The sequence below is a fragment of the Aotus nancymaae genome, unplaced genomic scaffold, assembly GCF_030222135.1.
Source record: "Aotus nancymaae isolate 86718 unplaced genomic scaffold, 86718_ANA_hifiasm-v0.15.2.pri h1tg000040l, whole genome shotgun sequence".
Taxonomy (NCBI): domain Eukaryota; kingdom Metazoa; phylum Chordata; class Mammalia; order Primates; family Aotidae; genus Aotus; species Aotus nancymaae.
The window spans coordinates 85,758,910-85,784,885 of record NW_026988454.1 but is presented as its reverse complement, the minus strand read 5'-3'; the positions used below and the strand labels follow the sequence as shown (position 1 = coordinate 85,784,885).

Genomic DNA, 25,976 nt, shown 5'->3' with positions numbered 1-25,976 from the left:
TCTCCCTATGCCTTCCTTTCTCCTAGCCTTCCCAGCTGCTAGCATCCTCTATTCCACTTTTTACTTTCATAAAATCAAATTTTTTCAGCTTCCACATATAAGTGAGAACATGTGGCATTTAACTCTCTTTCTGGCTTATTTTGCTTAACATACTGTCCTCAAGTTTCATCTATGTTGCTGTGAATGACAAGATTTCATTTTTTCTGACTGAATAGTATTCCATTTTGTATATATATACACCACAGTTCGTTTATTCATCCATGTATTGTTTAACATTTAGGTTGATTCCATATCATGGTTATTGTGAATAGTGCAGCAACAAATATGGAAGTGCAGATGTCTCTTTGATATACTGGTTTCCTTTCCTTTCCTTTAGATAAGTTTCCAGTAGTAGAATTGCTGAATCTTATTGTGAGTCTAAATGTTCATACTTCCCAGAGCAATCTACAGATTCAACCAGTCATGTCAAATAAAATTATATGAAGCTAAAAACTTCTGCACTACAAAGAAACAATCAACAGAGTGAAGAGGCAACCCATAGAATGGGAGAAAATATTTGCAAATTATCCACTGGATAAGAGATTAATAATCAATATAGTTCAAACAACTCAAAAGAAAATAATACAATTTTAAAATGGGCAAAAGACCTGAATAGGCATTTCTCAAAAGAGGACATATGAAGGCCAACAGGTATACCAAAATATGCCCAGCATCACTAATCATCAGATAAATGCAAATCAAAATTACGAGATGTATTACCCATGTTAAAATGGCTTTTATCCAAAGGACAGACAATAATGAATGCTGGCAAGCATGAGGAGAAAAGGGGAGGTTTTGGTAGGAATGTAAACTATTGTAGCCACTAGTGTGCCTTGGTATTTTTCTGGTATCTGTTGTGACATTTTCATTTCTGATTTTATTTGGGTCTTCTCTTTTTTCTTAGTTAGTCTAGCTGTGGGTTTGCCAATTTTGTTTCTTCCCAAGAAAACAACTTTTTGTTTTGCTGATATTGTTTCCATTTTATTTCTGCTCTGATATTTCTTCTAATAATTTGTGTTTAGCTTGTTCTTGATGTTTTATTTCCTTGAGATGCATTGTTAGGTTATTTATTTGAAATCTTTCTATTTTTTGATTTAGATCTTTATTGCTAAAAACTTGCTTCTTACTACTGTTTTTGCTGGGTCCCATAAGTCTTGGCATGTTGTTTTTTTATTTTCCTTTGTTTGAAGGAATTGTTTTTCTTTCTTAATTTCTTCCTTCACCCACTGATCATTCAAGAGCATATTTAATTTTCTCATATTTGTGTAGTTTCAAATGTTCCTCCTGTCATTTATTTCTAGTTGCTTCCATTGTGGTCAGATGAGATACTTGACATGATTTTGATTTAAAAATATTTCTGAGATTTATTTTGTTTTCTCACAAATTGTCAGTCCTGGAAAATATTCCATGTACTAATAAAAAATGTGTATTTTTGCAGCTGTTGTGTAAAATGTTGTGTAAAATGTAAAATACGGCACAGTTTAAATCTGTGCCATTGATGATCTGTCTAGATAACCTGCCCAATGCCGAGAGTGGGGTGTTGGAGTTCCCAATATTCTATTGGGGTATATCTCTCCCTTTACATTGAATAATATTTGTTGTATAGATATGGGTGCTCTTGTATTGGGTACATATATAGTTACATTCTCTTGCTGAATTGATATGATTATTATATAATGTCTATCTTTGTCTCTTTTTATAGCTTTGGGTTTGAAGAATCTTTTGTTTCACATAAGAATATCTATTCCTGCAAATTCTTCTGTTCATCTAATGGGGATTCCCTTGTATGTCACTTGACACTTTAGCTGTTTTAAATATTCTCTGTCAGACTTGTGACAATTTGACTATAATTGTCTCAGAGAGGATCTCTTTCAGTTGAATCTATTTGGGACTTTTAGCTTCCTGGATTTGGATGTCCATTTCTTTCTACTTGAGACATTTCGAGCTATTATTTTATTAAGTATGTTTGCTACAGCTTTTCCCTTCTCTTTCTGGAATATTCATATTTATGAACATTTGTTCACTTTAGGGTGTTGTATAAATCCTATGGACTTTCTTCATTCTTTTATATTCTTCATCTTTTTTTCTACCTGATTAATTCAAAATACTTGTCTACCTGTCTTCAAGTTCAGATTTTTTTTTTTTCTTGATCTATCTAGTCAGCTGTTGAAGCTCTTAACTGCATTTTTCGTTCAGTGACTTATTCAGTGGTAGGATTTCTGTTTGGTTCCTTTTTAAATAATACCTATCTCCTTGTTGAATTTCTCATTCAAACAATTCATTATTTTCTGATTTTGTTGAATTGTCTATCTGTATCCTCCTATATCTCATGGAGTCCCCTTAAAAATGTTATTTGATTTTTTTCTGGCATTTTATGTATGTCTTTATGATTGGGGCCTATTACTGGAGAATTACTGCATTCTTTTTGAGTTACTATGTTGTACTTTTCCTTATTTTTTCATGTTTTATGGGTCCATACATTGATTTCTATGCATCTGGTGGAAAAGTCACCTCTTCTGATTTCATAGAATAGGTTTTGTAAGGAAAGACTTATTCATACAGATGGATCTTGGGGTTTCATTTGAGTGAAGTGTGCATTGGCTTTGGTTCTAGGTGTATACAATAGTGTTGTCTCTGTGTAGTTTCCTCAGCTTTAATATATGCTAGTGACATTTCCAAGTGTCTCAGTGTCCTAGACTGTGAGAGTTTGAAGTAGCAATGGCACAGTTTTGCTGGAGTGCACTCAGTAGGCTATTTCTCAGGTTGAGAATTGCATGCAAGCACACATTGGGTTGGCCAACTTGGGGTCTGACTCATTGGGGTCGTGGCCACAGGGCTGTTTCTCCTGTCAGAGATTCAGACTTATGGCTGTTCAGCTGGTCTGGAGGCATGTCTGCCTGGGATGGCCCGTGGGCTCTTTCTGGGGACCTGAGCATGAGTATGTGGCCATTGCATAGGACTGGGGCATGTCTGCATGGTGTGGGGGAACTGTGGAGCTGTTTTTCAGGCACTGTATACAGGTGTATAGCCACTCTGTCAGTCCAGGGGTGTGTCAGCTGCTCAGTAGCTCAAAGATCTCTCCAGTTTTGGGGAGGTTCTCATGCAGTGCTTTGGCCTGTTCAAGGATAGGTTCACCCTAGGTGGGACTGCCAGATTGTTCCTCTAGCTGAAAATGCAGGCAGCAAGGATTGCTTTTCCTGCTGTGCAGGACCAGAATCACACTTGATTCTGGTCCCAGGGCAGAACAGATGCAGTGGCTATTGGCCCCCAGAACATGTCACACTCTAGAAGGGGCTCTGGTCTCAAGATGGTGCTGTGCTTCAGCAGCTTGGCTCATAGGGGGGTGGGTGGAAGATGGGAAGTGCTTATCTTGTGCTCCTAATCTAGAATGAGGCAGCTGCATAAATTCATAGCAGCTCCCCAAACAAGGCTCATGACTTTCAAGGATTCTGGGATTCTCCTTTAGTAAGAACTGTAGGTTTTTGAAGTGGTGGTGGGAGCTGGTGGAATGGCAAGTCCCTCATGACTCTGGGCTGATCCAGGTGGAAGAAATCAAGCTGCAGTGACAAGTACCTCCATCCTACCCTTGTGGGCTTCAAGTCATCACAGGTGCATCTCCACTAACTCACTGTGCTCCAGTTCCTTCCCTTCAACACTCCAGTCAAATGATAGCTGTTTATTTGCTGCCTTGCCTTGGTTCTTTCTGTGTATGTGGGGGTGATGAAGGAGGGATGAGTGCCAGATGCCTCTAGTCAGCCATCTTGCCAATATCACTTTTTTTCTTCTCTCACATCCTTTATTTTAGACACTACTCCTATCAATGCAGCTGTAGAAATATAGATATATATTTTAAGAAAACATTTTTTAGATTGACACAGACCCATTGACCAGGATTTTTGTGATATTCTATTAAAATTACATATTCCATGTTTTCTCAATTTTGTAATAAGTATACCATAAGAGGCTAGATCAGATGTCTAGCCTAAAGTCCAGTATATGACATTTATTACATTTTGCTGATCAATGGAATTATCACCTTAATAAATCTAAAAACAACCTAAAAACAACTACTTCTTCTTTAGTAAGTACTTCTAGAATTTTGATTGAAATTCATTATTTTTTGGGCTTGTGGTTGATGTACAATCTTGTTTTTGATAAATTGATACCTCTTCTATTGAGACAGAACAAATATTGGTGTGCTGCCCCACTTCTAGGTCACATCTAGGAACTTGTTCATGAAGAAAATCACACTAATAATTGGAGCCCTGCAATTTTCAGTAGTAACTTGTAAATACTTGACACTCAGGGATTCATATTGTGGAATCATATTAAACTACGAAGTAAGTTACCTCCAGTGATGGGAAAGGCAGATAACGTGAACCAAGGAGTTGGTACGGTTTGGTTCTGTGTCCCCACCCAAATCCCATGTGAAATTTTAATTCCCAATCTTTTGAGAGGAACCTGTTGGGAAGTGATTGTATCATGGGTGCAGACTTCCCCCTTGCTGTTCTCATGGTAGTACGTGAATTTTCACAAGACCTGGTTGTTTAAAAGTGTATAGCACTTCCCCTTCACTCTCTGTCTTCTTTTCTGCCATAGTAAGACGCGCTTGCTTCCCCTTTGCCTACTGCTGTGACTGTCAGTTTCCTGAGGCCTCCACTGCTATGCCGCCTATACAGCCTGTCGAACCGTGAGTCAATTACACCTTTTCTCTTTATAAACTGTACAGTCTCAGTTAGTTCTTTATGGCAATGTTGGAATGGGATAATATGGGAGTCAAAGGAAAGATGATGTTGCTTTTATAGAAAGCCTTCCTTAGACAATTCTTCTTGTAGGGTTTAATTGGCAAGCATCCTAGACACTAGAGAGACCAATATTGGAATAGGCAGTGCCTCAGTTTTAATGACAAAATAAGAGATATTGATAATTGTAATAAGCCCTAAAAATTAAGGCACAAATGCCAGACTCAAGTTAGATAATCTGCTGAAAGGATGTTTATTTTAGGAATGCTTTGTGTGTATAATGATTTGAGGATAAAGGCCTCTGTAGAACTTCAGAATGAGTCTTCAGGTATAGCATCCCAGATCTGTCCAGCATGATAAATTCTGTCATAAGCAATATCAAAATTAATGAATTATGTCAGTATATGTAGACTAGCTATAAGTACTTAATTTAGAGTCTGACTTCTGTTCCTACATATCCTTCTTAGTTCCTAAAAGTTCTTGTACAAGTGACTCAATTTTTCAGAGCCTTAGTTTTACTAGGTGTTGAATGGAAATGTCTACTTTCTCTGTCTCTCCAGTTGTTTTGTATTGTTTGGTTTTGTTGGGAGATGAGGTCTTGCTCTGTTACCCAGGCTGGAGTGCAGTGGTGTGAACATAGCCCACTGCAGTCCTGAACTCCTTGACTCAACGGATCCTCCCATGAGGATCATGCCTACTGAGTAGCTGGGACTACAGGCATAAGCCATTGTACCTAGCTCTCCCCAGACTTTAATAAGGATCAGTTGAAAGTATTTTGCTCAACAAATGTGACCATGCTTATCGTTGAGATTCATCAGAAATAGAATGGATCTAAAATTCCTAGTATAGCAACAAAAAAGTAAATAAAAAATGTTAGAAACTTCTCTGATTGAAAAGGTCATTATAGCTAATTCTTTGGTGAATCTATTTATTATCATAGCCCTCTCAAGTGATATTTTATGAGGCTGCTGAGCTTTTTTGGCTGCCACATCTTAAGGAAAACAAAAGGTATTATGTACACTTAAACCATGTAATCAGCATTGTCTTGAATCAATATCTCGTGTTTAAAATTGTCTCTATTTCCAATGAGAAGTCTTTCAAGCAGGAGATGGAAGAAACTTAAGGAATTTTGTACATTTTAGTTTTACCCATAATTTTTGTTTTATACGCTTTTAAAAATTTATATTTGTAAACAAAATATATTTTCATCAGTACTTTCTGAAATTCTCTAGACAGCACTGCACAGTGATGAGTTTGTCCTATAAAATAAATGTAAAAATACAACAAAAGTGAACTTCAGAATATACACTTAGTGTTTTCCAAGTAAGAGGAGAGAGATGTTTTGTTGTGATGTAAAGATTACAGGTAAATTTTATTCAGAGACAGTAACTAATGTCAGTTATATAAAATGTTCTGAGTCATTGTATATGTTGATTACTTTTAAGGAAAGTTATAATTAGCAAAACAACAAAAAAAAACTCTGTCTTTGGATTAGAATGGATGGTGTTGAACCATGAGAACACATGAACACAGGGAGGGCAGCATTACACACTGGGGTCTGTTGGGGAGATATAGAGGAGGGACAGCGGGGGGTGGGAAGCTGGGGAGATAGCATGGGGAGAAATGCCAGATATAGGTGATGGAGAGGAAGGTAGCAAATCACATTGCCATGTGTGTACCTATGCAACAATCTTGCATGTTCTTCACATGTACCCCAATACCTAAAATGCAATTAAAAAATGTGAAAAAATATAAATCAATAAAAATAATTTCATGTATATTTCTAGAGAAAGCTATTTTTATATTTTGATATAAAATGGGTTATGGATAACTTTAACATTTTAATATAAGCAAATGATATTAGGGGATACTTTGTAAAATGTATAGTATTTGTTTAAATGTATGTTTCTATAGCAGCAAAAGTCCAGACAGTTTTATAGTTTTTAATGATTACTGTTATTTTCATCAACTAAATCACATGTCTTTATGGTCAGTTCATTAAGTTTTCATTTATTTTCAGACTTTGCTCTGGGAATTCTCATATTATTGAAAGGTGGATTTTGATGAACTAATTTGTTTCCTTTCCTGTCAGTTTTTTGGGAGTAGGCAAAAAATAATATGCATGAACTCAGAAAATGAAAGTGAGTTATCTTTGAGAAGTAGAGGTTTAAAATTGGAATGCAACTGATTATTTTCCTGTGCTTTAGCTTTATGAGCTTTTCTTATTTAGCATGGTAGAGTCTTAATAATTTCTAATTTTATTTGAAACTTCTATGAGAGAGAGAGCAAACAATTCAGATAATTTGTAGAAAGTCACAAAGTTTTGGGTATTTTGAATTTTTTCTCCATTCCTTTTCTGAAACAATCATAGAAAGCTAGAAACAGAAGGAAACTGAAATGTCAGTTAATAAGACCCCCAACCCTCATCCTCCATGAAGAAGAAGAAGAAGAAAGAAGAAAGAAGAAACAAAGGTTGATTGCCCATAGGTCAGTAAAATTATGTAGGCCTCCTCATTCTTACTATAATAGGAGTCCTGGGTTAAAATGCCATGGGCTGATGAAAGAAGAAACAGTCATTACTGTTGGTCCAGGCCACAGTGAGCATTTGGAGGCACCCAGGAGGCTGGCAAATGCCTGCTAAAAAAGTGAATCACAAAAGAAAATATGGAAGAAAAGGACAGCATTGAAGTAAAGGACTGGTTTATTTAACTCTGTCAGCAGACTCTCACTTTAGTCAGTATCAAAGAGATGGTGGCTACTTTAACTATTTTGTCTACCCTTGTATTACATTTAATATACTTTTTTGTTTATATTGGTATTGTAGTGCTGCCCAGGGTTAATGTAGATCTCATTATTTTAAGCCAGAAGAAAAAAGGGGCCAATTTATGTGTGTTATTTTAGTAAAATGTGATTATAATAGTGTTTCCATCTGGAAGGTCCTACTCATCTTTCGGACCTGTCTTATATACTGAGCTTGGAAAGAAGACCAGTACAGCCTAACTAGAAGATAATTTGACAATATAATTCCAAAGATTAATATGTCTAGAAAGTTAGACTGGATCCTTTGACTCACATAGAATAATTGTACTTGTAGATATTTAGCCTAAAGAAATAATGATGAATACTCTTCATAATGTTGTTATTTATTTATTTACTATTATACTTTGAGTTCTGGGGTACATGTGCAGAACATGCAGGTTGGTTACATAGTTATACACAGGCCATGGTGGTTTGCTGCATCCATCCCCCCTTTATCCACATTAGGTATTTTTCCTAATGTTATCCCTCCCCAATCTACCTAGCTCCTGCTATCCCTCCAGTAGCTCCCCCACCCCGCAACAGGCCCTAGTGTGTGATGTTCCCCTCCCCGTGTCCATGTGTTCTCATTGTTCAGCACTCAGTTATGAGTGAGAACTTGCAGTGTTTGATTTTCTGTTCTTGTGGCAGTTTGCTGAGAATTATAGTTTCCAACTTCATCCATGTCCTGGCAAACGACATGAACTCATCCTTTTTTATGGCTGTATGGTATTCCATGGTGTATATGTACCACATTTTCTTTATCCAGTCTATCATTGATTGGCATTTGGGTTGGTTCCAAGTCTTTGCTATTGTAAACAGTGCCACAATAAACATACATGTGCATGCATCTTTATAGTAGAATGACTTATAATCCTTTGGGTACATACCCAGTAATAGCATTGCTGGGTCAAATGGTATTTCTAGTTCTAGATCCTTGAGGAATCACCACACTGTCTTCCACAATGGTTGAACTAATTTACACTCCCACCAACAATGTAAAAGTGTTCCTATTTCTTCACATCTTCTCCAGCATCTCTTGTCTCCTGATTTTTTAATGGTTGCCATTCTAACTGGTGTGAGATGGTATCTCAATGTGGTTTTGATTTGCATTTCTCTAATGACCAGTGATGATGAGCTTTTTTTCATATGTTTCTTGGCTGCACAGATGTCTTCTCTTGAAAAGTGTCTGTTCATATCCTTTGCCCACTTTTGGATGGGGTTGTTTGTTCTTTTCTTGTACATTCCCTTAAGTTCTTTGTAGATTCTGGATATTAGCCCTTTGTCAGATGGGTAGCTTGCAAAATTTTTTTCCCATTCTGTTCATTGTCAGTTCACTGTAATGATTGTTTCTTTTGCTGTGCAGAAGTTCTTAAGTTTAATTAGATCCCATTTGTCTATTTTGGATTTTGTTGCCATTGCTTTTGGTGTTTCAATCATGAGGTCCTTGCCTATGCCTATGTCCTAAATGGTAGGTTTTCTTCTAGGGTTTTTACTGTGTTAGGTCTTACATTTAAATCTTTAATCCATCTGGAGTTAATTTTACTGTAAGGTATAAGGAAGGGGTCCAGTTTCAGCTTTCTGCACATGGCTAGCCAGTTTTCCCAACATCATTTATTAAAGAGGGAATCCTTTCCCCATTGCTTGTTTTTGTCAGGTTTGTCAAAGAACAGATGGTTGTAGATGTGTGGCGTTATTTCTGAGGCCTCTGTTCTGTTCCATTGGTCTATATGTCTGTTTTGGTACCACTACCATGGTTTTTTGAGTACTGTAGCCTTGTAGTATAGTTTCAAGTCAGGTACTGTGATGCCTCCAGCTTTGTTTTTTTGCTCAGGATTGTCTTGGCTATGCAGGCTCTTTTTTGTTCCATATGAAATTTAAGGTGGTTTTTTTCCAATTCTTTCTGTGAAGAAGGTTGATTGTAGCTCGTTGGGTATAGCACTGAATCTATAAATTACTTTGGGCAGTATGGCCGTTTTCATGATATTGATTCTTCAACCATGAGCATGGAATGTTTTTTTCAACTGTTTGTGTCCTCTTATTTCCTTGAGCAATGGTTTGTAGTTCTCCTTGAAGAGGTCCTTCACATCCCTTGCTAGTTGTATTCTTAGGTATTTTATTCTCTTTGTAGCAATTGTGAATGGGAGTTTGCTCACGATTTGGCTCTCTGTTTGTCTATTATTTGGGTATAGGAATGCCTGTGATTTTTGCACATTGATTTTGTATCCTGAGACTTTGCTGAAGTTGCTTATCAGCTTAAGGAGATTTGGGGCTGAGATGATGGGGTCTTCTAAATATATAATCATGTCACCTGCAAATAGAGACACTTTGACTTCCTCTTTTCCTAATTGAATACCTTTTATTGCTTTTTCTTGCCTGATTGCCCTGGCCAGAACTTCCAATACTATGTTGAATAGGAGTGGTGAGAGAGGGCATCCTTGTCTTGTACCGGTTTTGAAAGGGAATGCTTCCGGTTTTTGCCCATTTAGTATAATACTGGCTGTGCATTTGTCATAACTAGCTCTTACTGTTTTTGAGGTATGTTCAATTGATACCTAGTTTATTGAGAGTTTTTAATATAAAGGGCTGTTGAATTTTGTTGAAGGTCTTCTCTGCATCTATTGAGATAATCATGTGAATGTCGTTTGTTCTGTTTATGTGATGGATTGCATTTATAGATTTGCATATGTTGAATCAGACTTGCATCCCAGGGATGAAGCCAACTTGATCATGATGGATAAGCTTTTTGATGTGCTGTTGGATTAGGTTTGCCAGTATTTTATTGAGGATTTTCATGTCAATGTTCATCACAGATACTGGCCTGAAATTTTCTTTTTTTGTTGTGTCTCTGCCTGGTTTTGGTAGCAGGATGATGTTGGTCTCATAAAATGAGTTAAGGAGGAGTTTCTCTTTTTGTAATGTTTAGAATAGTTTCAGAAGGAATGGTACCATCTCCTCTTTGTACCTTTGGTAGAATTCGACTGTGAACCTGTCTGATGGTGGTTTTTTTTTGATTGGTAGGCTATTAATTGCTGCCTCAATTTTAGACCTTGTTATTGGTCTATTCATGGATTGAACTTCTTCCTGGTTTAGTCTTGGAAAGGTTTAAGTGTCCAGAAATTTATCCGTTTCTTCTAGATATACTGGTTTATGTGAATACAGGTGTTCTTAGTAATCTCTGATGATAGTTTGTATTTCTGTGAAATTGGTGGGGATATCCCCTTTATCATTTTTTTTTTTTGCATCTATTTGAGTCTCTCCTTTCTTTTTTATTAGTCTGGCTAGTAGTCTATCTATTTTGTTGATCATTTCAAAAAACTAGCTCCTGGATTTATTACCTTTTGAAGGTTGTGTCTCTGCTTCCTTTAGTTCTGCTCTGATCTTAGTTATTTCTTGTCTTCGCTAGCTTTTGAATTTGTTTGATCTTGCTCCTGTAGTTCTTTTAATCATGGTGTTAGGGTATTAATTTTAGATCTTTCTTCACTTCTCATGTGGGCATTTAGTGCTATAAGTTTCCCTCTAGACACTGCTTTAAATGTGTCCCAGAGATTCTGGTATGTTGTGTCTTCATTCTCATTGGTTTCAAAGAACATCTTTATTTCTGCCTTCATTTTATTATATATCCAGTAGTTATTCAGGAGCAGGTTGTTCAGTTTCCATGTAGTTGTACGGTTTTGATTGAGCTTCTTAATCCTGAGTTCTAATTTAATTGTACTATGGTCTGAGAAAATGTTTGTTATGATTTTCATTCTTTTGCATTTGCTGAGGAGTGATTTACTTCCAATTATGCTGTCAATTTTATAGTAAGTGCAATGTGGTGCTGAGAAAAATGTATATTCTGTGAATTCGGGGTGGAGAGTTCTGATGATGTCTATTAGGTCCACTTGGTCCAGATCTGAGTTCAAGTCCTGGATATTCTTGTTAATTTTCTGTCTCTTTGATCTAATATTGACAGTGGGGTGTTAAAGTCTCCCACTATTTTTGTGTGGGAATCTAAGTCTCTTTGTAGGTCTTTAAGAATTTGCTTTATGTATCTGGGTGCTCCTGTATTGGGTGCATATATATTTAGGATCATTAGCTCTTCTTGTTGCATTAATCCCTTTACCACTATATAATGACCTTCTTTGTCTCTTTTGATCTTTGTTGGTTTAAAGTCTGTTTTATCAGAGACTAGCATTGCAACCTCTGCTTTTTTTTGCTCTTGATTTGCTTGGTAAACCTTCTTGCATCCCTTTATTTGGAGCCCTTGTGTGTCTCTGCACGTGAGATGGGGTACTGAATAGAGCACACCAATGGGTCTTGACTCTATCCTATTTGCCATTCTGTGTCTTTTGATTGGGGCATTTAGCCCATTTACATTTAAGGTTAATATTGTTATGTGTTAATTTGATCCTGCTATTTTGATGCTAGCTGGTTGTTTTGCCCATTAGTTGATAAAGTTTCTTCATAGTGTCAATGGTTTTTACAATTTCTTATGTTTTTGCAGTGGCTGGTACTGGTTGTTCCTTTCCATGTTTAGGGCTTCCTTCAGGAGCTCTTGTAAAGCAGGCCAGGTGGTGATGAAATCTCTTAGCAGTTGCTTGTCTAAAGAGGATTTTATTTTTCCTTCACTTATGAAGCTTAGTTTGGCTGGATACGAAATTCTGTGTTGAAAGTTACTTTCTTCTTTAAAAATGTTGAATATTGACCCCCACTCTCTTCTGGCTTGTAGGCTTTCTTCCAGGAGATCTGCTGTGCATCTGATGGGCTTTCCTTTGTGGGTAACCTGACCTTTCTTTCTGGCTGTCCCTAGCATTTTTTCCTTCATTTCAACCCTGGTGAATCTGACAATTATGTGCTTTGGGGTTGCTCTTCTCGAGGAATACCTTTGTGGTGTGCTCTGTATTTCCTGAATTTGAATGTTGGCCTGCCTTGCTAGGTTGGGGAAGTTCTCCTGGATAATATCCTGAAGAGTGTTTTTCAACTTGGTTTCACTTTTCCCACCACATTCAGGTACACTGATAAAATGTACATTTGGTCTTTTCACATAGGTCCCATATATCTTGAAGGCTTGCTCATTTCTTTCCACTCTTTTTTTCTCTAATCTTGCCTTTTCACTTTACTTCATTGAATTGATCTTCAATCTCTGATAACCTTTCTTCCACTTGATCGATTTGGCTATGGAAACTTGTGTATGCTTCACAAAGTTCTTATGCTGTGTTTTTCAGCTCCATCATGCCATTTATGTTTTTCTCTATGCTTGTTATTCTAGTTAGCATTTTGTCTAACCTTTTATCAAGGTCCTTAGCTTCCTTGCATTAGGTTAGAACGTGCTCCTTTAGCTTGGAAAATTTTGTTATTACCAACCTTCTGAAGCCTGCTTCTGTTAATTCATCAAACTCATTCTCCATCCAGTTTTGTTCCCTAGCTGGAGAGGAGTTGTAATCCCTTGGAGGAGAAGAGGAGTTCTGGTTTTTGGCAATTTCAGCCTTTTTGCACTGGTTTATTCCCATCTTCATGGATTTATCTACCATTGATCTTTGTGGTTGGTGACTTTTGGATGGGGTCTTTGAGTGGATGTCTTTTCTGTTGATGTTGAAGCTCTTGCTTTCTGTTTTTTAGTTTTCCTTCTAATAGACAGTTCCCTCTGCTGCAGGTCTGCTGGAGTTTGCTGGAGGTTCACTCCAGACCCTGCTTGCCTGGGATTCACCCATAGGGTCTGCAGAACAGCAAAGATTACTGCCTGTTTCTTCCTCTGGTAGCCTCATCCCAGAAGGGTACCTGCCAGATGTCAGCCAGTATGTGGTGTCTCTTAGGATAAATGGGGGTCAAGGATCCACCTGAGGAGGCAGTTGTCTATCCCTCATCAGAGCTCATGTGCTGTGCTTGGAGATCCATTGCTCCCTTCAGAGCTGCTGGGCAGGGACATTTAAGTCTGCTGACTTAAGTTGGAACCCACAAATGCCCCTTTCCCCAGGTGCTCTGTCCCAGGAAGGTGGGGGCCTTAGTTATACATCCCTGACAGGCTGATGCCTCTTTTTAAGAGATGCCCTGTCCAGCAAGAAGGGAGTCTAGTCACAGTGCCTGCAGAGTCCTTGCTGAGCTGCTATGGTCTCTGCCCAGTTGCTGTGTAAATTTTCTGGCAACTTTGTTTATAACATGTGAGGTTAAAACTGCCTGCCTAAGCCTAGGTAATGGCAGATGCCCCTCCTCTAGAGAGATGGAACCTCCTAGGTTGATCTTAGACTGCTGTACTGGCTGCAAGAATTTCAAGCCAGTGGATCCTACTTTGCTGGTGTTCATCAGGGTGTGACCCACCAAGCCAGATCATTTGGCTCCTTGGCTTCAGCCCCCTTTATTTCAGGGGAATGAGTGGTTCTGTCTTGCAGGGGTTCCAGGCACCATTGGGTTATGAAAGAAAAAATTGCTGCGGTTAAAACAGCCACCCAGTTTTGTACTGGAAACCTGGGGCACTGGTGGTGTAGGCACCGGAGGGAATCTCCTGGTCTGCGGGTTGTGAAGATCATGGGAAAAGTGCAGTATCTGAGCCAAAGTGCTGGAGTATCTGAAGAAGTCCCTAATGGCTTCCCTTGGCTAGGAGAGGAGTTCTCTGGCCCCTTTCTCTTCCCGGGTGAGGTGACGCCTCATCCTGCTTCCATTTGCCCTCCTTTGGCTACACTCACTGTCTAACCAGTCCCATTGGGTTGAACCTGGTACCTCAGTTGGAAATGCGAAGATCACTCACCTTCGGGTTTGCTCTCGCTGGGAACTGCAGACTGAAGCTGTTCCTATTTGGCCATCTTGACATTGTGTATACAGCAAAATTTAGAAAAAATATAAATACCTAACAAGGGATTGAATATTACAGATTATTATATACTCATTAAGTGATCATGTAAAATAAAATGCTGATATTAAAAGATACTACTAAAATATTTTACAAATAAATTATAGGCTACAAAATGATATTTAATGGATACACGTATCTGAAACAGCATATGTTAAAAGCAGTTATGTCTTGGTTTCTAGGTGGGAGAAATTACGGTTGATTTTTATTTCTCTATCAGAATCTTTAAGAATTTCATAATAAGCCTATATCATTTATATAATAGCAAAAATGCTATTATGATATTTATGACAGACTAAAATAGTACCAAAATACAATTTCAGTGAAAATTAATTACAATGTAGATATATGCTACATTATGATAGCTAGCTCCATCAGGCTTCAGAGCTTTTAAAAAGCTTCTTTTAAAATTGAGTACTAGCAGAAGAAGAAGAAAGATGATGAGACAGAATGAACAGAGTCAAGATTGGATTTTAGACAGAAGAACATGTGGTTATTGAAGCCCAGCATATTTTTGTTCACTGCAAAATGGTAAAGGCCTGACATGGTGGCTCATGCCTGTAATCCCAGCACTTTGAGATGCTGAGGCAGGTGGATCACCTAACATCAGGAGTTTGAGAGTAGCCTGACCAACATGGTGAAACCCTGTCTCTACTAAAAATAAAAAAAAAAAGCTAGCCAGTTGTGGTGGTGGGTGCCTGTAATCCCAGCTACTCGGGAGGCTGAGGAAGGAGGATCTCTTGAACCTAGGAGGCGGAGGTTGCTGTGAGCTGAGATTGCGCCACTGCACTCCAGCCTGGGTGACAGAGTGAGATTCATTCTCAAAAATAAAATAAAATAAAATAAAATAAAATAAGGCACTTGATGACACCTGAAAATAAAGAAGACTGTAGGTGCACAAAGAAGCAAGGAGAGTTCATTTTACCTGTCCTCAGTTCTTCTATTATACTTTTAATACGTAATGTTAGCTTATATTATTTTCCTGTGCTGGCTAAAAATTAATATGACCTCCACCCTCACCCAATAAGGTAGGTGTTAATAATATTGTCCCTTGATATGTACATCATCTTCTTTCTGAATAATTGGTTCTAATAAATTTATGGCACCAACTAAGGTTTGTTGGTTATCAGTTGGGCATTATTTTAGTTGCTCCCAGCTTTCCAGTTATTTGTTATCATTTCATAGCTATGGGATATAAAGGCAGCCAAGCATGTCTGCCTCTTAACCCAGTTACTTTAGTTCCTGGGCTGAATTCATTCCCAGACATGGATGAAAATAAATTTCATTTGAGTTCTCAGAGGGAAGTGCCTCTTTGGTGGGATCCAGAAGAGTTCTAAATAGCAAAATCGTGTTATGAGTAAAGTTTTTGAATGTCCAACAAGTTTGGCAGGATTTCACCTTTCAGTCCCCCATGAGGGTGCTTGTGAGTATAAAGTAGGATCTTATGCAAGAGTCTTAAGTTTATTAGTCATATTTACTTACCTTATAAAACCAAAATTATGTCTCTCAATTGTTTTGAAGACAGCTGCAGCTAGCATATCTATCCCTTTGGGTACTCTCAGACTTGGCTTATATTTTCTCAACTTTTTGGAACAGTTTGGATCCTGGCTACCACACTGCTATACTGCAGCAAACAAATTATTCAGAGCATATTATTATTATGATTCACCACAGAGAGGGAACTTCAGATATAAGAAATTTCCAATGTTGTAGGGAATGGAAAACATTGAAATCATTTTATAACTAATTTTACTGGGAAGCAAAAATTTAGAATGGAGAGTTGGGTTTGAGGCACTGATTAGTTTCTGACTAGGAGAGTTGATTCTTAGAGGGGAACAGAATAGATGGACCTAAGAATATAAAAATGAGGCTTTACATGTATCTGGATTTAGAGTCTGGTTCTCTTTTGCCATTAGGAAACAAATACCACTTTTATAGTTAATGTATGTGTCGGGAATGTCATATATTTTCAGTTTAAGGATTTCAAATTAGTATTTCCTACTTTCTTCTTTAACATCATTGTAATATTTATTCTCTTTTGAAGTTGGATGTGTTTTTAGGCCAGGGAACAGTAAACTTTTCTGTGAAGGGCCAGGGAGTAAATATTTAGGGGTCATAAAGTCTTTGTTGTAACTACTCAACTCCGTCATTATGGATTAAATGCAACCAGAGATAATATGAAAATAAATGGACTGTGTTCTCTGGTTTTTATTTCCACAAACAGGACGTTTGTGGCAGGCAGATTTGGCCTGCAGGCTGAAGTTTACATTCCTGGCTTAGGGTCATTTTTAGCTGAAGCTGAAAGATCAGGGACCAATTTTAGATTTTAAATCATTGTTACATTTTTTAAAACATTCTAAACTCTTATAGTCTTACTTTGTATGACTTTGAATCTTGTATTTTATACCTGCAATGTATTTTTTTAAAGTAGCCAAATTTTAAAATATTCTTGAGGTGTCCTAAAACTCAAGTCCAGTTTTGCTTAGTATACAAGTAATTTGACAAAAGGTTGACTTAGTAATACATCTCTATATTCTGTGAATAGCCAATGGTAACCTTCTTTTCCTATGAAGTACCTCAATATCTTAACGAATTTTATTTATCATATCAAACCTGAGTTTCACATAGGTAGCTGTCTCTTAAGGTGGCTATTGAGCATATTCAAAGTCTAATGCCCTGAATCATAATGAGGAAAATTCCTTAATACTAGGCAATTAGGGATTTTCATCCCTACAAGGGATACTAGCCAAATAAGATTGCCTAGGCTATTAGTAGACTAAAGGTCTACTCCTAAACCTTTCATTGTTAGGTTGTATTCTATAAAAAAGTCAATCCATTTACTTTGTCCTAAAAGACCATATTTGCCATCTTTGATTTTCGGACATTCAAATAGACCAACTAGCTTCCTTGATCTAATCTGACTTTCAAATTTTGTTACTTGTTTTGCCTTTAATTTTTTGCCATTTTGCTTCTCTATCACAACATGAATGCTTTATAACCAAATATTATACTAACAATTGGTTCTTGAAATTGCCAGTTGATGAACTTATAAGGAAATGTCATAGAATATCAGAAGTAAAAAGGACTTAAAAGTTATCTGTTTTCTCTTTTCTTTTAATGTCATAGGTATTGTCCAGGTTTTACATTTTTTAAAAACTACTGTAGACTAATGGACATTTTGTAATGATGTCACTGCCAGCAAACAATAGGCAGAGAACTAAGTTATTTAACACTTATTGAATCCTATTGTAAAACAATTTAAAATAAAGGTTGTTTAATGAAAGTAGATTATCTGCAACTGTTGGATAATCTACTTCCTGCCATTTTGTATAGTGATAATGGATTACTTAGAGGTGAAATAAGCACTCACATTCTAAGTTTATTGAACTGAATCACAGCAGATGGGGAAAAAAAGAAGACCCCTAATTTTTAAGTTGTGATTTTTCTGACATTTATAGTCCTTCATTTATAGTTTACTATATACCATGTTAATAAAAACAAAAAGAGACATTGGCCCACCAAGAGACAAAAGAGAAGAAAGCATTTCTCCATTTTCTATGGAGAAAATGTTTTGAAAGAGCTACTTTTCATTCCCCATTTATTACTATTCTATCTATGTGTAGTGAAACCAACAGGAGTAGTTTCATTGTGAGTAACATGAGGGATTATGTTATCTGTAGATAATTTAAAAGTAATAATAGAGAAGTCTACATTTTAAGTAATTAACATGTGCTGATAATTCTCAACAACGTCAATTACTATAATGAAAATATTTCAATTAAAATAATTATCCCACCAAATTCCCTTTTTTTGGTAAGCTTTAACTCAGGGAGGGGTTGGAAACTGTAGTCTATGGACCAAATCCAGAATATAACCTAAAAATAATTTGTGCAAAATTTTCTTCCTCTTGTGAGATAAGTACTTATATAATATCTTCAGTTTTGCCTCTGGGCTAACAAAAAGACTAAACTATTTACTGTCTAGATCTATAAAGAAACAGTGTGCTAACCTTCACTTTTAATAATTGCTGTGGTTCATGTTTTAGTTTTACGTGTTAAATATATTTAAAATGTATACACTTAAAAGAATGAGGTGTTCATTTTTTTTTTTTTTTTTTTTTTTTTGAGATGGAGTCTCACTCTGTTGCCCAGGCTGGAGTGCAGCAGCATGATGTCAGCTCACTGCAAACTCCGCCTCCCAGGTTCAATCAATTCTCCTGCCTCAGCCTCCTGAGTAGCTGGGATTACAGGTGCCTGCCACTACACTTGGCTAATTTTTGTATTTTTAGTTGAGATGGGTTTTCACCATGTTGGTCAGGCTGGTCTCAAACTCCTGACCTCAAGTGATCTGCTGGCCTCAGCCCCCCAAAGTACTAGGATTAGAGGCGTGAGCCACCGTGCCTAGCTAAAATAAGTAGATTTGTATTATTAACATTTTAATAACATTGTTAATTCAGGAAAAAATCATATAAAATGCCCCCAACATATAAGGATTTGACTACTTGTATTGGTTTCCAAAATAAGTTTACAATGGTTCAGAAACATTTGAACTACCTTCAGTTACTGCTAGTATGTCCAATTATATAGTAGTAGATATTCTTATGTTAAAACATTGGGAGGAAACAATGACACTGATTGTAAATCAAATACACAGAACTTCAGTTACTTCAATTCTGCCATTCTATGTGACCACAAAAATGTTTGTAGGTGAATAGAGTTAGGTTTGAAGAGTGAAAAATTGTCTATAACATGGTTCCTTGATGATTCTTGGTGCGCAAAACTATAAATAATACTAGTCATGAAACAATAAAATGTAAGAAATAGATGTTTATGTAAAGAAAAGATACAAATTTTGAAAAATTCCAGGAGAAATGACAGAAGGTGTTCTTACATTGCCAGAAAAAATAAAGATGACAAAGTCAAATGTAGTTATTGCCAGCAAAAACTGGGTATTTGTGCTAGAAAATTGGATCAATAATGTCAGGTTTTATCATTATTTAGTCTTTTGCTCTGATTTTTGCGGGAGAAAAATGTTCAAAGTTGTTAATGACATAAATTTAAATTTATGATGAATTTTCTGGTGAAGATGTTTTAGTAATTTTTTTCAAGTATGAAGCCATTTGAAAGCTTCCAAAATTCTAAAAAAGTAAGGCATTCAGTAATATTACAAGTTCTGAAATTTGGTGTGAAACAGGATTTTCATATATTTTTTCTCAACTTATAATTTAACACTTTTCCTATTTGTGCATCTGTTGCTTCACTGAAACTTTTCCAAATTGGCATCAACAAAAGAGTCTTTTTCTCCAATCAGCTATGAGTAAAGATGGATTGACAAAAGTCTGGATATACTGAACATGAATATGTGAGGAAGGTTTATATCCATGAAGTCATTGTTAAACACAGTATTGCTAGTATTTATTATTGTGACAGATTGCTATGGTTTAAATGTGTCTCCCTCAAAATACAGATGTTCCAACTTAATGGACAATGTAATAGTATTAGGAGGTAAGGTCTTTAAGAAATGGTGATCAGACCATGAGTCTCTTCCTTCAGAATGGGATAAAGGTTCTCATAAAGGAAGCTTCACACAGCATTTGAGTTGTTCTTTCCCTTCCAACCCTTCTGCCACAGAAGGACCCAGTATTTATCCACTACAGAGGATGCAGCTTCAAAGTGTCATCTTGAAAGCAGACAGAGAAGTCCTCACAGATGGAGATGCCTTTATCTTGACTTCCCAGTCTCCAGAATGTGAAAAAATACATTTCCCTGAATAAACCAATAACAAGGTCTGAAACTGAGGCAGCAATTAATAGCCTACCAACCAAAAAAAAGTCCAGGACCAGATGGGCTCACAGCTGAATTCAACCAGAGGTACAAAGAGGATCTGGTATCATTCCTCCTGAAATTATTTCAAACAATACCAAAAGAAAAAAAAAAAGGAATCCTCCCTAACTCATTTTATGGGACCAACATCATCCTGATACCAAAACATGGCAGAAACACAACTAAAAGAAAATTTCAGGCCAGTATCCATGAAGAACATTGATGCAAAAATCCTCAATAAAATACGGGCAAACTGAATCCAACAGCACATCGAAAAGCTTATCCATCATGATCAAGTTGGCTTCATCCCTGGAATGCAAGGCTGGTTCAACATATTGCAAATCTATAAACATATCCATTGCATAAACAGAACCAAAGACAAAACCACATAATTATCTCAATAGATGCAGAGAACATCTTCAACAAAATTCAACTATCCTTTACTCTGGAAACTCTCAATAAACTAGTTATAGGTGGAACATATTTCAAAATAAGAGCTGTTTATGACAAACCCACAGCAATATCATAGTGAATGGGCAAAACCTGGAAGCATTCCCTTTCAAAACTGGCACAAGACAAGGATATCCTCTCTCACCACTCATATTCAACACAGTATTGGAAGTTCTGGCCAGGACCATCAGGCAAGAAATAGAAATAAAGGGTATTCAATTAGGAAAACAGGAAGTCAAATTGTCTCTATTTGCTGATGCCATGATTGTATATTTAGAAGACCCCATTGTCTCAGCCCAAAATCTCCTTCAGCTGATAAGCAACTTCAGCAATCTCAGGATACAAAATCAATATGCAAAAATCACAAGCATTCCTGTACACCAATAACAGACAGAGAGCCAAATCATGAGTGAACTTCCATTCACAATTGATACAAAGAGAATAACATACCTAGGAATACAACTAACAAAGGATGTGAAGGACCTCTTCAAGGAGAACTACAAACTACTGCTCAAGGAGGTGAGAGGACACAAACAGATGGAAAAACATTCAATGTTCATGGTTAGGAGGAGTGAATATCATGAAAATGGCCATACTACCCAAAGTAATTTACAGATTCAAGGCTATTGCCATCAAGCTGCCATTGACTTTCTTCACAGAATTGGAAAAAACCACCTTAAACTTCATAAGGAACCAAAAAAGAGCCCGCATAGCCAAGACAATGCTAAGCCAAAAAAACACAAAACAAAACAAAACAAAAAAACCTGAAAAACAAAAACCAAAAACCAACCAACCAAACCAAAAAAACAAACTAGAGGCATCATGCTACCTGAGTCCTGACTTCAAACTATACTACAAGTCTATAATAATTAAAACAGCATGGTACTGCTGCCAAAACAGAAATATAGACCAATGGAACAGACAGAGGTCTCAGAAATAATGCTACACATCTATAACCATCTGATATTTGATAAACCTGACAAAACCAAGCAATGGGGAAAGGATTCCCTATTTAATAAATGGTGTTGGGAAAACTGGCTAGCCATATGCAGAAAGCTGAAACTGGATACCTTACTTACACCTTACATGAAAATTAACTCAAGATGGACAAAAGATTTAAATGTAAGACCTAACACCATAAAAACCCTAGTAGAAAACCTAGACAATACCATTCAGAACAAAGGCACGGGCAAGGACTTCATGACTAAAACACCAAAAGCAATGGCAGCAAAAGCCAAAATAGACAAATGGGATCTAATTAAACTGAGGAACTTCTGCACAGCAGAAGAAACTATCATTAGACTGAACTGGCAACCAACAGAATGGGAAAAATTTTTTGCAATCTACCCATTTGGCATAGGGCTAATATCCAGAATCTACAAAGAACTTAATTTACAAGAACAAAACAAACAACCCCATCAAAAAGTGGGCAAAGGATATGGACAGACATTTTTCAGGAGAAGACATCTGTGCGGCCAACAAACATATGAAAAAAAAGCTCATCATTACTGGTACTTAGAGAAATGTAAATCAAAACCACATTGAGATACCATCTCTTACCTGTTAGAATGGCAATCATTAAAAAATGAGGAGACAACAGATGCTGGAGAGGATGTGGAGAAATAGGAATGCTTTTACACTGTTGGTGGAGTGTAAAGGAGTTCAACCATTGTGGAAGACAGTATTGCAATTCCTTAAGGTTCTAGAACTAGAAATACCATTTGACCCAGCAATTTATTACTGGGTATGTGCCCAAAGGATTATAAATCATTATCCTTATAAAGACACATGCTCATGTATGTTTATTGTGGCACTGTTCACAATAGCAAAGACTTGGATTCAACCCAAATACCCATCAAAGATAGACTGGATAAATAAAATGTGGCACATATACACCATGGAATACTATGCAGCCACAAAAAAGGATGAGTTCATGTCCTTTGCAGGGACATGGATGAATCTGGAAACCATCATTCTCAGCAAAGTAACAAAAGAACAGAAAACCAAACACCGTTTTTTCTCATAAGTAGGTGTTGAACAATGAGAACGCATGGACACAGAGAGGGGAACATCACACACTGGGGCCTCTCAGGGTATGGGGGTCTAAGGGAGGGATAGAAGGAGGTGGGAGATAGGGGAGGGATAGCATTAGGAGAAATACCTAATGTAGAAGACAGGGTGATGGATGCAGCAAACCACCCTGGCACATGTATACCTATGTAACAAACCTGCATGTTCTGTACATGTACCCCAGAACTTAAAGTACGATATAAATAAAAGATACAGTTAAAAAAATACATTTCTTTTCTTTATAAATAACTCTGTAGCCGGTATTTTTGTTATAGCAGAAAAAATGAATAAAGATACAGATCAGTGTATAAGATTTCCCTTAGTTTGTCAAAAAACCATTAATTAAATTAAAACTTGGAATCAGTTAGTGGGAGTGTAAATCAGTTCAACCATTGTGGAAGATGGTGTGGCAATTCCTCAAAGATCTAGAGGCAGAAATACTATTTACCCAGCAATTCCATTAGTGGGTATGTACCCAAAGGAATAAAAGTCAGTCTATTTTAAAGATACTTGCATGTGTAAGTTCAGAGCAACACTGTTCACAATAGCAAATACATGGAAGCAACCCAAATGCCCATTAATGATAGACTGGATAAAGAAAATGTGGTACATATATACCATGGAATATTGTGCAGCCATAAAAACGAATGAGATCATGTCGTTTGCAGGGACATGGATGGAGCTGGAAGCCATTATCCTCAGAAAACTAGCACAGGAATAGAAAACCAAATACTTAGTGTTCTCACAGGTAAGTGGCAGCTGAACAACGAGTATACATGGTCACATGGAGGTGAGCAACACACACTGAGGACTGTTGCAAGGGAGAGACGGGGGAGAGCATCAGAAAGAAGATCTGATGGATGCTGGGCTTAATACCTAGGTGATAAAATAATCTGTGCAACAAACCAGCATGGCACACATTTACCTAGTAACACAGCTGCACATCCTGCACATGTATTTCAGAACTTGAAGGAAAAAAAATTCAGTACTTTTTCTTTTCTTGGTTTAACAGTTTTAAATTTTTTTACCAGGAATAATTATATATGTGTATATAAGATACATATATTTATGATACACATTGATACAGACTTACAAAATTCAACAAAAAAATTTTCAAAATCCTCAAAGAAAAAAGTATTTTTTTCCTATTGTTAATTCTTTATTTCATATCATAATTTATTACTAAAAATAATTTTGTTTTATGGAAGAGGGTATTGTTTAAATGTTACATGTTCCAGGTACAAAATACGGCAAGCCTGTCCCTGCTCTCATATGTACTGACATTATAAAAAAGAAAAAGTCAATATTTTTAAGCTTATATTGCTACTTACTATCTTATACTATAGTTAATAACACTTTATATTTCTTTATCTTCTTTGGGTTTTTTAATGTAGTTATTCATAGTTTCTTTGGCTTAATTTGACCCACATAATACAGTAAAACTACTAATTCTCAACAATGAGAAAAAAGAAAACTAATACATGTAGGCTACTTATTAATTTGATTTTCAATTGGTGAGAACCTAGAATTTCAGTTTTTTTTTTTTTTTTTTTTTTTTTTTTTTGAGACGGAGTTTCGCTCTTGTTACCCAGACTGGAGTGCAATGGCGCGATCTCGGCTCACCGCAACCTCCGCCTCCTGGGTTCAGGCAATTCTCCTGCCTCAGCCTCCTGAGTAGCTGGGATTACAGGCACGCGCCACCGTGCCCAGCTAATTTTTTGTACCTTTAGTAGAGACGGGGTTTCACCATGTTGACCAGGATGGTCTCGATCTCTTGACCTCGTGATCCACCCGCCTCGGCCTCCCAAAGTGCTGGGATTACAGGCGTGAGCCACCGCGCCCGGCCAAATTTCAGTTTTTAAAATACATTGCATAGAGCAGAGGTGGTGAATTCCCTTCTCTTGATGTTTACTTTCAGTGAAGAAAGAGATACTAGCAAAATGATCCTGGTCTCCCCTCCATTTTCAGGCATTCTTTCCCTGGAAGAGGGAGTTGCAGGGAGGAGGGATGAAAAGGAAGGCACAAGCTAGTTGTTAAGTTTGAAGCATAAACTGGGCATGTACAGCACACCACTTTCTCCTCTTCTCTGGTGCCTGGATCTGGTGCCCTAGTGCAGCCTTCTCTTTGCCTTTATTATTATAAATCTGCCTATTTCTATCCAGCACTGCCATGATTGAGAAGCTACATTGGCATAATTCTGGTATTTAGGATTAAGGAAACCCATTTGTCTTTGAAATTAATTTCCACTCCTCAGTATGGGCTTAATGATGGTAATGTAGTGGTACAATGTGCTCTACTCCATAGTCTTATTTCCAAATGAATTCAGAATATCAGTGAAGATGGAAATGCAATTTACGGGGCCTCCTCAGAGAATGAATAGGGAAGAACTGTATTAATTTTGTGGGATATATTTTAAATATCCTTTAAGCATATAATTTTACATTTTGAGGGGGTTGTGCTAATGCTAATGACAATGGAAAAATTTAAAGAGCGATTTGAAAATTTTGGTTGGTAATGTAAATACAAATTAAAAAATATGTAAAAAATTTACTCTGAAAAATGAGTTCTTAGAAAATTTCACTGCAGATTGTTCTTTATTAACTGCTCACTGTAATTTGTACTGTAACTAATTAGAAAAAATAAGGATAATAATATCTTTATGTTAGTTCTGTTTGAACTTAAGAGCAGTAAGTTTAAAGATTAAAATTTACTATTGAAATCTGCTTTCCAAATACTGGACTATTTGCCTTGTATTTGAAGCATGTAATTTCATATATGAATTTATTAAATTCATAAAATTTAACGGAAAAAACAAGGATAATTTTATATTATTTATATACCTCTGATATCTTAATATGTTATTTTATTTTTTTAAAATTACTTTAAGTTCTGGGATACATGTGCAGAACATGCAGGTTTGTTACATAGGTATACATGTGCCACGGTGTTTTGCTGTACCCATCAACTGGTCATCCAGGTTTTAAGCCCCACATGCATTAGGTATTTGTGCTAATGCTCTCCCTCTCCTTGCCCACCAGCCCTAGACAGGCCCTGGTATGTTTCCCCTCCTTGTGTCCATTTTTTCTCATTGTTCAACTACCACTTATGAGTGAGAACATGCAGTGTTTGGCTTTCTGTTCCTGTGTTAGTTTGCTTTGAATGATGGTTTTGATCTTCATCCATGTCTCTGCAAAGGACATGAACTCATTCTTTTTTATGACTGTATAGTAT

General features: G+C 36.8%; 1 long non-coding RNA gene across 2 annotated transcripts in view; it reads left to right on the top strand.

Annotated features, from left to right (window-relative positions):
- Positions 1 to 25,976, top strand: part of LOC135268352 (uncharacterized) — a 304,458-nt gene that overhangs the window by 243,933 nt on the left and 34,549 nt on the right. For both annotated transcript variants that reach the window (XR_010336697.1, XR_010336696.1), the window contains exon 4: positions 4,639 to 4,729. This is a non-coding gene — a long non-coding RNA (uncharacterized LOC135268352). The remainder of the gene's footprint in view (positions 1 to 4,638; positions 4,730 to 25,976) is intronic.